The sequence below is a fragment of the Dasypus novemcinctus genome, chromosome 12, assembly GCF_030445035.2.
Source record: "Dasypus novemcinctus isolate mDasNov1 chromosome 12, mDasNov1.1.hap2, whole genome shotgun sequence".
NCBI lineage: Eukaryota > Metazoa > Chordata > Mammalia > Cingulata > Dasypodidae > Dasypus > Dasypus novemcinctus.
Window position 1 is genome coordinate 51,521,575 of NC_080684.1, and position 16,017 is coordinate 51,537,591.

Consider the following 16,017-nt stretch of genomic DNA (forward strand, 5'->3'; position numbering starts at 1 on the left):
CCATTCGCTGTGTGCTCTTCTGCGTCCACTTGCATTATCCAGCGGCACTGGGAAACTGCGTCTCTTTTGTTGTGTCATCTTGCTGCGTCAGCTATCTGTGTGTACAGCACCACTCCTGGGTGGTCTGTGCTTTTTTCACGTGGGGCGGCTCTCCTTGTGGGGTGCACTCCGTGCGTGTGGGGCGCACTCCGTGCGTGTGGGGCAGCCCTATACAGGGGTTCCCCTGCATGGCATGGCACTCCTTGTGTGTGGCAGCACTGCACATGGGCCAGGTCACCACACGGGTCAGAAGGCCTTGGGGATTGAACCCTGGACCCTACATATGGTAGATGGACGCTCTATCAGTTGAGCCATGTCCGCTTCCCTACTAGTTAATTTTAGATGCCTTTTAAGGTTGAAAATTAAAATAACTTAGGGAGAGCTTTATGATCATAGACAGTTGTCTCAGTCCTAGAGTATGCTCATCTTTTCCCCAGACCCATCCCAGGATTGTAGTAGTACAACTTCAAGGAGTGATCTGACTTGGAGGAAGTGTTATGGTTTAAATAATGACTTTTAAACATTTGACTTACCCAGATAGACTGTTAGGCACCACATCTGGTATACTAACTACAATCACAATCACAATCTTTGAATGTATATAGTATGAAAAGGAGGACATTAGATGCTGCCTAAGTCTTTGAGTCGTTCTTGCTCATGTTGACAGCAATATGATAGCATTGCTTCCAAGAGAATTTTTGTGGCACTATGTACAAAACTATAAAGCATTTTTCATGAACTATCTGTTGGTCTGCAGACCAATCTAAGTGATAATTTTGAGCCCCATTAAAAAAATTCAGATTAATAACTATTAAGTAACTGAATACTAATAAGTAAAAATGGAAGGTTCTTTGGTTGTAGTTTTATTGCTATGTTGTCATGTTCTAGAAATTCAGAAGTAAAATTTATGAATAACTATACTGCTATTTTTGAACCTATCTAGTATTGGGATGTTACTCATTCAACTGAAACTTATGCATCAGGTGGTCTTTAGGCACTGGGGTAGAGCAGTGAGCAAAAAAAGTTTCTGCTCCTATGGAATTTACATTTTGTGGTGGCATTGGGGTGTAGAAACAGAGAGTTGAAAAATAAAGTCAATATGTAGTATGCCAGTTGGTGATAAGTTGTAAGGTGATAAGTATTGATAAGTTGGTAATACGTTTTGCAATATGGCAGTGTAAGATGAAATGGGATTACTATGGCAGGATAGCTGAGGGGCTTACCTATTTTATGTAAGGTTGTCAGGAAGTCCTCCAATAAATTGATTTGTGAGTGAAGTCCTGAAGGAAGTCAGGGAGCCGGCTATGTGGCTGTCAGGGGGAAGAGCATTCCAGGTGGAGAGAATAGTAGTTGCAGGGGCCCTGAGACAGAAGTATACTTATTCTGTTCTAGAATCATGAAGGATGCCAGTGTATAGAGTTATAAAGTACATTAGATAAGAAAGGGAGGGAAGCAGGATGTGGGCAGGAAATGATACCAAAATATTTAGGTCCTTTTAGTTCATTAAAAAATGTGAATTTTACTTTCAAGGTAAGAGGCGGGGGCATTGCAGGATTTTGTCCTCTTTTGTGAAGAACTGATAAAAATGCAAGTTCATTTTATCCATAGAAATACAAATTGGTTGTGTTCTGTGAAATGCAATTGATTATTGCCCTTTGAATGGACCTACTTTTCAGCTAATTACAATTTTATTTCAGAATTCCTTATTCCATGTATATGTATGGTTCTTAGATTTATCATTTGACCCAGTTGTTTCATCTTACTGGCTCCATTACTAAATTAATGAGTTATGTAAAATCTTTGACCTATAGGTTCATCTTACAATCTGCATGAGAGTCGTTATTTTACCAGTTTTTGAAAATTATCCTTTAGCACTTTTTTTTTGGAGGTACCAGGGATTGCACCCAGAACTCTCATATATGGGAAGCAGGCGTTCAACCACTAAGCCACATCCACTCCCAAATGAGAGTTGACCTTTTCATTTGTTTGTTTGTTCATTTGTTTGTTTTTAAGAGGCACTAGAAACCAAACCTGGGACCTCATACATGGGGTCCACCATTGTTCCTTGTTTGAATTTTTGTAATACCCTTCTATTTGGTCTCTGCCTCTGCTCTTGTCCCCATCTAGTCTTTCCTCAACAGAGTATTGTGTTAAAAAGTGCTAAAGGGTGGAAGTGGATGTAGCTCAAGTGGTTGAGCTTCTGCTTCCCATGTATAAGGTCCCAGGTTCAATCCCCTGTACCTTCTTAAAACAAACAAACAAACAAAAAAAAACAACTTACAATGGGAAGCAGATGTAGCTCAGTGGTTGAGCACCTCCTTCTCATGTATGAGGTTCTGGGTTCGATTCCCGGTGCCTCCTTTAAGGAAAAAAGAAATTCAGTTGGTTTGAATAAGAAGTGTAAAAGCTGATGATCGTGGCTCTTTACTCAAAAGGTCTTTTTTTCCAGTGGTTATTGTGCAAGATATAATTACTGTATTAAAAACATTGGTAGCAACTGTTACCAGGTTCTGGCAGGAAACACTGAGAAGTATAATAGAACTTAATGGAGGGATTTGTAGCAGTTTTATATTACTTATGAGTTCCAAAAAAAAAGATAATTGATTATATTTGTAAACTGGTCTGTTCCCTTGGGCGTGTTACCCTTGGATTCTATTAAATTCAGAGGTTTCACTTTTACTTTATTAAATCAGTATCAGGACTTTGATTCAACCACGTCATCAGGGTGTGCGGGGTTGAGTGCTTGTCCCCTTGGTGGGGATGAAACAGACTCCCACTTGGAGAAGGAGAACACAGAAGCAGATATACAGGGATAGTGCTCCGTAGACATGGCCCAGGAAGAGAGATGAGTCTGATAGTCTAAATCTTAAGGAAAACAAACCAGTGGAACCTTGAGAGTAAGAGTGCATATTGTCTTTATTAAAGACAGGCAGGGAAGTGGATGTGGCTCAAGCAATTGAGCTCCCACCTACCACATGGGAAGTCCCAAATTTGGTTCTCAGTGCAGCAAACTGGCACAACAGGCAGGTGCGGCAAGCTGATGCAATAAGGTGATGCAATTAGAGACATAAGGAGGAAAACATAATGAAAGATACAATACCGAGGCAGGGCATGGAGTTGGCGCAAAAGATTAAGCTTCTCCCTCCCATGTGGGAGGTCCTGGTTTTGGTTCCCCATGCCTCCTAAAAAACAAGACCAGCACACAACAAAACAGAGCAAATGTAAAACAACAAGGGGGTGGGGAGAAATAAATAAATCTTAAAAAAAAGAAAAACTTAACAATTCTAAATTTAGTTTCTGATAAAATTTTGATCAATTACTTCATCTTTACTTTCCTTTTACTTTACTTTTAAAAATGGAGAAAATAATTATCAGCAGTTTGCCCTATGGGATTGTTTTATCCAGGGCTGAGAACTTTGGGACATGCTCTGAAACCTACCACTTGCTTCAGAAACCCTTCTCTAGTTTAGGAAATAGAGCCTGTATCCCAGAAGGAGTTGTACAGAAAGGACTGGGGAAGACTAACACAGGATATAAATAGAAGTATATTATTTGAATTTCATCATTTGAAGAAGAAATCTTAAAGTGGTTCCTCAAGTATCTTATTAGGTACCTGCTCTCAAATCTTTTGACATATACACACATACACACACGTGGTACATCTTTAACTATAGGGATGTGACTAGAAAGGAGGAAATCAGATTGAAAGAGTGAATTGGAGAAGAGAAGAATTTCTCTGCCAGTTAAGATTGTTTAAGTTGGGTTGGCAAACTATGGTCTGTGAGCCAAATCCAACCCACAGGCTACTGTTTCTGTATGGTCCATGAGCTAAGAACGGTTTTTACATTTTTAAAAGGTTGGGGGGGTAATCAAAAGAATATTTCATGGCATGAAATTATATGAAATTGCAATTTTTTTGCTCATAAATTAAGTATTGATATACAGCTACTCCAGTTTGTTTACATACTATTAATATCTATGGCTGCTTTCATTTTACAGTGGCAAAGTTGAATATTTGGGTCAGAGGCCTCATGACCAACTAAATAGAAAATGTTTATTGTCTAGCCCTTTATAGAAAAATTTTTACCAACCCTTGGTTTGAATTGTCTGCTTTGTTCTTGGCTCTGTTTTGGCTTTTAGAAGTTTTACCATTTGAGGATCAGATCTTAATTGGTTCCTCAAGCGTTTTCAGGTTTAGGCAATGATTTTATGTGTTAATTAGATGCAGTATAACTATCTCCTAGCATCAGGGAAGGAGCAAAGAAAAGATAATGAGTTAATGGTTCTTGCATTGACTGTACTGTATTTCACTGATTCTATGAGCCATGTTCCACTTAAATTCATTGAAATTTGGGTTTATTTTACAGTGGCATATCATAGTTTAATTGCCACCTTTTTTCCTTTTCTTTTTTAGTGGTATATAAACTATTGGTTTAAAATAAGTGTTTTTTAGCTTTAATGAAAAACAGTATAAATCTATTAATGAGCCTGCGTATCTGGTTATAGAGTCCTTGAGGATTCAGAAGAGCAAACAGAAAGAGAATACACATACATGTTTATGTGGTGGTTACAATGAGGGTAGCCCACAAACAAATTTTGAAAAACAACACAAAACCCAGAACTGCCTATTTAGAACTATTTCAGAAGGGGCAAACAGCCTAACATATATCGATCACCCTGGTTTATAGCTTGGAAGAGATTCTTTATCAAAGTAGTCTCTCTGGGAAACGGACTTTGGCCCAGTGGTTAGGGTGTCCGTCTACCACATGGGAGGTCCCCGGTTCAAGCCCCGGGCCTCCTTGACCCCTGTGGAGCTGGCCCATGCGCAGTGCTGATGCGCGCAAGGAGTGCCCTGCTGCACAGGGGTGTCCCCTGCGTAGGGGAGCCCCACGCACAAGGAGTGCACCCATAAGGAGAGCCGCCCAGCGCGAAGGAGGGAGCAGCCTGCCGAGGAATGGCGCCGCCCACACTTCCCGCGCCGCTGACGACAACAGAAGCGGACAAAGAAACAAGACGCAGCAAAAAGACACAGAAAACAGACAACCGGGGAGGGGAGGGGAATTAAATAAATAAAAATAAATCTAAAAAAAAAAAAAAAAGTAGTCTCTCTAATTTCCCTGGCACTTTCTTTAAAGGACAACATGAATTTTATATTTTATATTTTGATTGAGGAACATTTTGTTGTTCATTAAATTTCCCATCTTATGGCTTAGTGGATTCATCAAAATATATTTGCCCTAAATGTATCAGGAAAAAAAAAAAACTGTTGATACTCATCTGTCAGACATCTGAAATAGGATTTGATTCTGTAAATCCACTTGTCTCTAGACCCTGATAATTCTACCCACATTGCTAAATGGCCCCAGGGTGTCCTTTTTAGGCCTTACGGCTAACAGTTGGGAACAGGTAGTGGAAAGGTATTAGGAAAGTGTGACCATTTGAAATTTGTGAACCTCAGAAAATATTATATTCTTGAAATAATCCATTCTTGTGGGGGGGGGATGGGGGAAGTGGGGAGGGGGCTTGGATTGCATTAGATTCAATTAAGGGACCGTTTGAATAGATCACTTTCAATTAGATTGCTTTAGGGCTTTTGGTTGAGGCATGACCCATGCTGGGTCTTATATAAACTGAGAACACACGGAGAGAGGAGAGAGACACAGAGAAAGGGATCTTTGCCATTTTGACCCTGTCATGTGAGAGAGAGGACTCTGGGTTCACCTACAGCTGCAGAAAGACAGAAGACCAACAGGCTCAAGAAGATGAGGCCCGGGGAGAGATGCCTGATGGCCAGCAGCAGAGCTTGAGGAGAAAGTAGAGAGAGATTGGCAGACCTGCTATCTTGCCTCAATGCAGGACTTCAGGTCTGCTATCAGCCAACCTCTGATACATCAGAGAAAGCATCTCCGATGATGCGTTGATTTGTACATTTTCACAAGCTTCGAACTGTAAGCTTTTACCCCAAATAAATTCACTTTATAAAAGCCAGCCCATTTCTGGTATTTTTGCATTGGCAGCCTTTTGCAAAAGAAAGCAGAAAGGAAGAAGCGGGGGAGAAAAACTTAGAGAATACACTGCAGAACTGAAGAGTGTCTCTAGAAGTTCTCAGAGGAGAGTTGTGTACCAGCTGCATTATGTTTGAAGTAAACCCAGGCAGGCTATGTAACTCCATAGATTCTTAGTAGTACATGGCCTTTTGGGACATTCCCCCAAGACATGTGAGTTCTGAGCATAACTTTGCTCACATTGGGCACCATTAGCCTGAGAATGGATGTTATGTTCTGTGTATTGATGGGCCTCCAACATTTACTAAGTAGGTTTTGCCTTCTTAAAAATTCTCCTGGCAATTTTCCTTGGCTTCTGTGTCCTTCACCGTCTGCCCTAACCAGTTTTGTATATAGTCTACCTTTGGGATTTGCTTAGATATTGAAAGCTTTTCTTTCTTAAAAAAAGGCCTTTAATAAGCATTGATTTGTATATTCTTTAATAATTTATTGTTGATTATAAAAGCAATTCATACTGTATATAGAGAAAACAAATACTTGTTATCCTACTAAGTGAACCAGTGTTAACATTTTAGTGTGTTATAGTTTAGTCTTTTTTTCTGAGCATATGTATTATGGGGTAGGAAGGGGAAATGGGAGAGAAATAAGTATACATTTTTATTTATAAGAATCCTCAGATTTCTTCTAGACATGAGTAATTTTTAAAATCTACTTTTTATTTCACAATTTTACAGAAAAGTTGCTAAGACAGTACAGGGTCTACATGCCTTTCACCCAGCTTCCCGTAATGCCCAAAACTAAAAAATTAATATTGGTATAATACTATTAACTAAACTACAGATTTTGGATTTCACCAGTTTTCAACTGCTACCCTTTTTTTATTCCTTGATCCAACTCAGGATGCCACATTGCATTTAGTGTCTTTAAAATAATAGCTTGTAACCCCCCCCCCCCTTTTTCAGCTTAACCTTAAGTCACAAGCATTTTTGTGTCATTAAATATTCTTTGAAAAATGCTTAATAGGGAAGCGGCTGTGGCTCAATCAGATGAGTTCCCATCTACCATATATGAGGCCCCCGGTTTATGTCCCATGGGCCTCCTTATGAAGGTAGGCTGGTCCGCAGATGCCACGGAGAGCTGACTCAGCAAGGTGATGCAACAAAATAGAAGGGAGACAAGCGAGAGCATCGAAGAGCCCACAGCGAATGGACACAGAGAGCAGACAGCAAGCAAGCTGCAAGGGGGGAGGGGTAATAAAATAAATAAGTACAGACACAGAAGAATGTACAGCAAATGGACAAATGGACAAAGAGCAAACAGCACGCAAAAAGCCGCAAAGGGGGGGGGAATAAAAAAAATTGCTTAATAATGGTCCCAGAAAAGCTTATCAAATGGATAGATGTATCTAGATGTATCTTTTTTTTTTTTAAGATTTATTTTTTTATTTCTCTCCCCTCCCCCCCCATTGTCTGCTCTCTGTGCCCATTTGCTGTGTGTTTTTCTGTGAACACACTTCTATCCTTATTAGTGGCACCAAGAATCTGTGTCTCTTTTTGTTGCGTCATCTTGCTGTATCGGCTCTCCGCATGTGCGACTCCATTCTTGGGCAGGCTGCACTTTCTTTCTCACTGGGCGGCTCTCCTTACCGGGTGACTCCTTGCGCGTGGGGCTCCCCTAAACGGGGGACACCCCTGCGTGGCATGGCACTCCTTGCACACATCAGCACTGTGTGTGGGCCAGCTCCACATGGGTCAAGGAGGCCCGGGGTTTGAACCGCGGACCTCCCATGTTGTAGGTGGACACCCTATCCATTGGGCCAAGTCTGCTTCCCAGATGTATCTTGGTATAAATATTTAATGACAGATTGTAACTGTAATTTTGAATGTATCACTAGGAAAGCAGAAAATAAATAAGTTTATTTTCCTTTGAGAATATGCTTTAGATTGAGTTAAATATAGAAACTGATGGGCTATCGTGAAGCAATTTGTTTTGGTAATTTAGAGTTGTTTGCATTTTTACTTTGAGCAGATTGTGAGTGTGCATACACATTTTACATAATACACAGTCAATATTTAGCCTTTTAATATTAACCTGGTGTCTAGCATGATATCCACCTGAGTTTGGAAATAGATTTACACTCTATCTTATTTATACACCTGTAATTCAAGTATTCTTTTATCTTTCATTAATGCCTATTTAACTATATGTAAGTGCATTGTATCAAAAGTAAGGATGACTAGATACTTTCTTGCATGTCTTTTAGTGTTTTGTTGATGTTTCTGGTTTTATAATGAATAATTTATATTTATCTAAAATGAAGTTTGAAGTTAGAGTGACTTGCATTGTTGTTAAAAAGAATAAAACCATAAAGTGAAGTGCACATTAAGAACTACTAGGTGCATCATAACTAAGGAAAATATTTTAAAATTCTTCATACTGTTGCTCAGTTTAGTAAAACCTCAACTAAAAATGCAAGTATATTATTGGAAAAAACAGAATTGATTTTTAAGTTATTCATTGATTATAGTGAAAAGAATATAGAATTTATTTCGGAAATGATAGTTCCTTTGAATTTCGTATTTTAATAAATGGCTATTGGGCTAAAGATTTTGTGGTTTTTCATTAGTATTTATTTTGCCACAGCTCAGTCCCTGCCAGAGGATTGGTGTTTATTGGTAAATTCATAAACCAAAGAGTTACTATGAAGGTTAAACAATCATTTGTTCATTTGAGACAGCTGTAATAATTAATATGTAGAGATAATAACCAAGTTGCAGAATGCAAATATGAAAATCTGATGTGCAGTACTTACAGAAATATGAATGTACTGTCTTTTTAAAATCAAATATACTTTTTTCAGATTTTCAAAGTTAATGCTTTCTGGAGAATGCCTATAATTTCTTACTGCTACTTTAGAACCACATTTCTTCTTTCTATGATGCAATCCATGGATTTTTAGTGGAGAGAGCTGTGTATTCCCTCCTACTGAATGTTCATCCCTTTGATGTTGCTTGAGGACAGTATTTCGTTTCCGTGTACATATTTTTATATTGCAACATAAAGCACTGAACCAAGTTTCTTTGAGAGTTCTCAAGGCTGGTGAGCTCTCAAGGCTATTTTGCCCTGTACTTCAAGGTGCTGGGATTGTTGCCATTGATACTGATTACATTTTTGAATTCGCTAAGGCAGAGTGATTTATCTTTTGGATTTGCACATCTGTAGGTGTTTTTATATCTCAGATAGAGATCATGGCCACTCAGATTTAATTGTCTGAATTTCATCACCAGTGTCTCTGGCTATAAGTATGCTCCAAGGTTATGGGTGATTTCAGGACTGAGTTATAACCAGCATTATTAAAGATACAAGTTGTGTTTTTTATCATCTTCCATTTTTGCCTTCTCTTGTTTTATTAGCAAGCTGTTTTTGTAACATTTTCCCAGTATTTGCTAAATATACAAAACTATTATCGAACATTCTTACTGTTGTTTGTATTTCTGTCCTAAAAACCAAACTGCATGCATGACTGAAAGTGACTTTGTCAGATAAGTGTGAATATGGGCTTAACGTGGCCAACTTTGTCCATGTCTGGAAGGAGGCCAGGGATCTAAAGTTCCAGCCCTCATTCCAGAATAATATTCACTGCAGGTTCGGATTCTATGAATGTTTAAATAGATAATTATATTTTATTCTTACTAATTTGAGGTTATGTGTGTGAACTAGAGCTAGATTGTCTGCCCTTAGAAAAAATTGTTTTGGTAGATGTGCAGGTTACTGAAAACCTATACAGTTTCCACAGCAGCTTAACACCAACTGTATTGTTACCAGAAACTTCAGTCAACAACTGCTGAGACTTCTCGGTCACTTTATCCAATTCTATTCTGACTCTATCCATAGTTAGGCCAAACTCCACACCACAGGGGCAGCCTTCCACAAGGTTGTTCTTCAAGAACCAGTTGCAAGTTCGGGGACCCAGGCACCCACGCTTCTGACCTACTAGCTACAAATTTGAAATTCCCACCCTCTGAGTTCAATAATTTGCTAGAAAAACTCACAGAACACTATACTTAGGATTATAGCTTTATTATAGTGAAAAGGATATGTTTTAGTTTGCTAAAGGCTGCTGTGACAGTTTGAAGTTCTTTTATGAATCCCAAAAAGAGAAAGATTGTTTTTGAACTAATCCAGACCCTTTTTGATTAGACTACAGCAGGGAGGTATGACTCAGGTTGAATCTCTCCCCCTTACGGGAGCGGATATAAATGGAGAGACACAGGAAAAGGGAGCTCTGCCATATTTGATCCAGCCTTGTGAGAAAGGACTTGAGGACTGCTGAAGTACGAAGTCCACAGGAGGCTAGGCCATCGAGCAATCCATGGCTGAAAAGATGAGCCCTGCCACATGCTTGATTGCCACATGGCTGGACACCAGTATTACCAGTAGGTGACTTTCGTGAGAAAATCTGATGGTGCCTTGATTTGGACATTTCATAGTCACGAAACTGTAAGCTTTTCCCCAAATTTATTTCCCATTATAAAAACCAAGCCATTTCTGATACTTTGCATCTATAGCCCTTTAGCAAACTAAAACAGCTGCCAAGGAAATACGCCAGAAATGGGTTGGCTTTTATAATGGGGATTTATTAACTTAAAGACTTACAGTTCTGAGAATGTGAAAGTGTCCACATCAAGGTATCATCAGGAGATGTTTCCCCCTGAGCTGCAGCTGTGGATGATTGGGCACATGACAGAGCTGCCAGTCTCTGCCTTCTCCAGGGTCCATTATTTCCTGCTTCAGGCTTCCTCTCTCCCAGGTTCCGTTGATTTCAGCTTCTTGCTCTGTAGCTTTCTCTCTCCGTTTCTGTGAGTTCCTCTCTGTCTCTGCAGCCTTCTTTCTCTGTATATTTACCCCGTTTATAAAGGACTCCAGTAAGTGTACTAAAACTCATCCTGGGTCATGCCGTACTCAAGTGATCTAATCAAGTGGAAGTTCTCACCTATTATTATAGATTTATACCCACAGGAATGGATTAGCTTAAGAACATAATTTTCTGGGGCCCACAAAAGACTCAGACTACCACAGGATACAAATAAGAAGAAGCCAAAAGAAAAGACTCACAGGGCAGTGTCTGGGAGGTCTCAAAGGCTAAACCACATCATGCTCAATCATGGAAGTCCCTTTTGGCTTCAAGTGTCCCGAGTGTATAAGGGATCTCATGAAGTAGATATGATTTATAGAATCAATGCCCACATGTCCAGTCTGCAGCTCCACTTCCCTCCCAAGGTTGGGGAGGTAGGCAGATATGTTCTGGCTGAAGACTCCACCCCCTAATCATATGGTTGATATTTCTGGTAGAGCCAGGCTCCAACCTAAAACTGGCCAGAGTGGCTGGTCTCTCCCTGTCATCGCATTAGCATATTAACTAGGTGTGGTCCTGAGTCCTAGGAAAAGAATAAAAGACACTTCTATCATAGGAAATTCCAAATATGCAAAGGTTGCTTCCCCAGGAACTGAGGACAAGGACAGCCAAGTTTTAGTTATACTGCAGTAGCACATTAGTGGTGTCTTATAAAATTGTAAGATAAAATGTGAACTGCCTTCATTAGTACATACTTCATGCCTTATGTTCCCCCTTATCTCCTAGTATTTTCCCAGCCTACATGCTAACCATAAAGTAGTACTTGCACACTCTGGTTTCTTTTCAAATCATATAAATCTTTCACCTTTTACTAAAGATTTCCATGGAGAGAAAGTAGTACGTGCTACTCCTGGAGTTGGCCATTTTCTTTAACACCTCTGTCCCCCCTGGTTCAACTGATTTAACTGGTCGGAAAATACTAGTGCTAGGGTCTGTGACTCTGCGAATGTATTAATTTTCTTGTCTATGTCCCTTTCTAGACCCTTGTTTTAATCTGCCAGAGGGTTACAATGCAAAGAAATCTGTTGGCTTTTATAAAGGGGATTTATGTGGAGTAAAAGCTTCCAGTTCCAAGGCTATGAAATATCCAAACTGAGGAACCATCAGGCATGCTTTCTCACCAAAGTCAGCTACTGTTTATCCTGGCATGTTGCCACGTGGTGAAGCAAGATGGCCGCCAAGCTCTGCCAGGTTTCAGCTTTGCCCCCCAAGCTCACCCTTTCCTCTTGAGCTCCACGGGCCCAGCCTCTTGGGGCTTTGTGCTTAAGTTTTACTGTAGTCTTCTCTCCTACCATTGGGCTTTTTTCTTTCCGGGCCTTCTATATCATCACTCTTGACTGTTCTACTCTCTTCCCAGTTTCAGCTGTAAGCTCTCAGACAAACAGGTCATCTAAGCCAGGTCTCCATTCTTTGACCTTCATCACATGGCAGGATCAAAAATGGCAGGGTTCTTTTTTCCTGTGCCTGTTTGAGTGTCCCACCCAGCAAGGGGTCAGGGACTCAACCTGAGTCATGTCTCACTGATGTAGTCCAGTAAAAAGCCCTACAGCAATCAAAGAATCTAATCAAAGTCATCTCAGTTGAATTTAATACAATCAAAAGATGTCTGACCCAGAGGAATAGTTTACAAATATAATCTTTCTCTTTTTGGGATTCATAAAATAATCTCAAACCATCACAGCAATAAATTACTTGGAATCAGAAAATGTGTCTTTCATTTTTATGTCTAGCATTTTAACTTAGTGTGTAGTACAGAGTAGGTGCTCAGAAAATAATTTTTAAATGCTTCAGTGGATGATGGGTGGAGAAATCAATGAACTAGTTTTTAAAATTCTCTCCTTAATAGTGATAGCTATTTACAAATAATTTTTATCTACTAAGTATCCTTTTGTTAGCTTAATTCAACCAGTTATATCTGAAATAAAGAAATGCCACTTTAAAAATATTTTAGATTTCTCTGTAGGAAAATGAATTGATGGCAATTTATTTTAAATATTCACAGTCATGCTTAATCTATCCTGATCATCCTAGTTTCCCTTGCCTCTTACAGACAAAACAGAAATGAGGAATCTGCTTTAAATTGCAATGTGAAGAACTTAGGTAAAATACCAGAGGAGCAGGTGTGGCTCAAGCAGTTGAGCACCCACCTCCTACATGGGAGGTCCCAGGTTTGGTTTCCCTGCCTGTTGGAAAAAAACCCAAAAACAAACCAAAAAATCAACTCAGGGAAACTGATGTGGCTCAGTGGTTGAGTGTCGGCTTCCCACATATGAGGTCCTGGGTGCATTCCCTGCCTCCCCCCAGAAAAATACCAGATACTGAAGTGATTTGAAAGTAATATAATTGATTTTTTTTTTAGAGAGTTAAAAATAGGGTTTGCAAAGTGGTTCTCCAACATTGCTGTCAATAGAATAACAAACTTATAGGAACAAAAATCTGATTAGGAATAGGCAGATACAACCGTATTCACAGATAAATATTTTTAAATACTCATGTATGTACCTTTGTGGTTTTGTGTGTTATATGTGTACATTAAGTTTTCAGCAAGGGAGGAAACCATGTTGCAGGTATCCTTGATTTTCACAGAAGGGCTCCAAATATAGGTGACTGCTAGAATGTACTAGGAATATCCCCTTCTTTGCTTTTAAAATTTTAATTCTTCTTCCTCCAGATAATATGAATAGTTAAAAATCCTTTTCAGTGTTAAGAAGAAACAGAAAAGTAATACGAATAAGTAAAATAAGAAAAAGTCTAATTCAGTGATTTAAAAACAACCAGCCCAACCACTGGCACAAAGAACATGGTTTTTGAATGTCATTCTTTTGATTGTTTTAATATAATTAAATGAGGCAATTAGCTAAGCCCAAAATTTTAAATGTGGCAATACTTCTACTAGATATTCTGTCCCAGCTGTATTTTAACAGAGCTACTCGTGGTATAAGCCAAATTCACCTTCAGTGCTAGTGTACTGAAGCACCAAATTTATAATCGCACTCGTGAATAGAGTTCAGTATTCTCTTTGCTTGTCATTTTGCAAGAAGCATATTGGAATAATTCAGGACAACTTTACTAAACATATTAATGTAGTACTTGTTATGATGGTGGTGCTTAAGTTTTTGGCTTTCTGTTTTTATGGTGCAAAGGGCTCCTTTGTGACTGATGCAAGAGATGGGATTTTACCTGTAGTTATGATATAATAATGCCTTGTCTTTTTAAACACTGTACACTTGACCAAATGTCTTTATATCCATAATTTATTTGATTTTCACTCTTAACTCTGTGAAGTAGGAGTCCTCATCTTATAAATGAGGAAATTTAGGTACAGAAATGTTGAATGACTGCCAGAGGCATACAGCACTGTAATAGATTGTTATTTCAGTAACTAACATGTACTAATATAGTAATGCTTGCTATATGCTAGACACTGTTTTAAGCTTTTCATGTGTTTAAGATAGATTAGATCTAGATTCAATTCTAGCCCTGCCTCATATCAGCTATAGACCTGGGGAAAGCGACCTAACCTCTTTAAGTCTGAATTAATGGAAGTATCTACCACAAAGGGTGATTGTATGGATTAAATGAGAAAATCCCATTGAAATCTATGCCTGGCATATAGTAAAGGTTTTAAAATCAGTTAGCTATAGAAAAGTACAGTGATAGTAGGTAGTATTTAATGTAATTTTTAATCTCTTGATAATTTTCTTGGTAAATGTATTATTTTTGCGTAGAGAATCATAGTTGATGCTACAATATACCTATTTTACAGAAAGGCATCCATATTAGAATAACAAAGTCCATTAAGATAGTAACCACAAAATAATACATTCTTTTGTCTCTCCTCCCTCCCAGTCACCTTTCGTTCTTAGCCTTCTAGTTGTGGGGAGAAACTGAAGAGGGTTAGGGTGTGATGGAGAGTATCTGAGGCATCGATGTTCTAAAGACAAAGGCAGGACATCCAGAGGGTTTTGGTGTATGAATTGTTGGGCCTCAGACTGTGTTTTCTTGGAGAAGATATCCTTTTAAATGAAGTGCAAAAGTCTTAGTAAAAAACAAGCAAAACCTCTACAATACCTTGACAGTACAAATAATCAAAATAATTAAAACAATAAAATCAAATACATATTGATCCTCAAAAAGAGGCTGAAAAGGGGAGAGAATAAAAAATTTTTTCAGAGATTCCAGTGGGAGCCTTTCAATATTTTTAAGGACTTTATAGGTTAGTATATTGGTTCTTAATGCTTAATTTCATTTCAAAATAATACGACTTTTCCTTGTTAAAGAAAAAAAGATGGATCACTCTCATGTCTCTTAATCTTATTTACTGTGATTAAACTCATTTCAGGGTGAGGGATGATTAGCAAGTATGTTGAAGAAAGATCTTGGTGAGTTAATTAGCTAAAATCTCTTAAAAATAGACAAAGAGAATATAGAATATATATTCATATAAGATAAAATAGTTTATGGTAGAATTGGCTCAGCTTGGGACAGTTTTGTAAACCAGAGAAAAAGCATGATATTTGAATTTTTGGATAAAAGAAGGAGGTTGCTAAGGAAAAGGTACTGGTGTGCTGTGCTGCCCACTCTAAGGTGGGGTATAGTAGAAGCTCGTGAAAGGAATAAGCAAACACCTGACTGCTGGGTGATTTTATATATGGGCTGTTTGAAGTCCAGATTGAAGCTTTTGATTGTTTGTGGGTATATGGTTTTGAAAATGTTCGTTTAAAAAATATCAATCATACTTGTTAACTCTAATACATACATTAAAATGAGATTATTTGCAAAACTCCTAATATAATGCTTGGTAAGTGTTCAGTAAATGTTATTGCCTTTTTTTGAGTGAGTTTGTTTTTTTCCTGTTGTAGAGAGTGAATAAATTGGCTAGAAACTTTCCAAAAATATATTGAAATCTCTTCTAACTCCAGGCTGTAATTTTTCATTATACCTTATTACTATCCTGTTATTCTGTGCCGCGCTTGTTCATAGTCATCTCTGGACTGGTTCTGGGTGGTCTGTGGAATAGGAAGGTACAAAAGGTGAATTCTAAAGAGAGTCAGCTCT

At 38.6% G+C, this 16,017-nt stretch overlaps 1 protein-coding gene and 1 pseudogene across 2 annotated transcripts in view; both read left to right on the forward strand.

The window, feature by feature from the left end:
• FRS2 (fibroblast growth factor receptor substrate 2) overlaps window positions 1–16,017 on the forward strand; it is a 124,153-nt gene that overhangs the window by 88,742 nt on the left and 19,394 nt on the right. The gene's annotated exons all lie outside the window — the stretch shown is intronic.
• LOC111762010 (U5 spliceosomal RNA) lies at window positions 11,727–11,853 on the forward strand (annotated as a pseudogene).